Source organism: Orycteropus afer, unplaced genomic scaffold, assembly GCF_000298275.1.
Source record: "Orycteropus afer afer isolate SDZICR_OR568_19922 unplaced genomic scaffold, OryAfe1.0 scaffold00586, whole genome shotgun sequence".
Classification (NCBI taxonomy): Eukaryota; Metazoa; Chordata; class Mammalia; order Tubulidentata; family Orycteropodidae; genus Orycteropus; species Orycteropus afer.
The window spans coordinates 286,360-286,829 of NW_006922173.1; positions in this window are offsets into that span (position 1 = coordinate 286,360).

The following is a 470-nucleotide window of genomic DNA, read 5'->3' on the forward strand; positions in this document are numbered from 1 at the left end:
AGGTTGGGCAATCTACTTCTGTAGTGATACTGCCTCAGAAACCCAAGGAGGGGTTGCTATGAGTCAGATCTGACTCCACAGCAGTGATTGCATTGCATTTTAACATTGTATGGCATCCCTGGGTGGTGCAAACAGTTAATATATCTGGCTGTTAACCAAAAGGTTGAATGTTGGATGTTCTAGCCCACTTTGAGATGCCTCAGACGAAAGGCCTAACAATCTAATTCCAAAAAATCATCCATTGAGAACTCCATGGGGCACATGATGTCACCATACAAATCAGCTTGACTTTGATTTGTATCATTTTAGGACTTCTACCACTGTTTTATGGTGTAGCAGGTATTTCACATAAATAAATTAAATAACTAAATAAATAAATAAAATAAAAAGGATAGAACTTAAAAAGAGAAGTCACATTTTTGTAATTAAACCTATGTTCTAATAAGAGAAAATTTATTTTTTAAAAATAT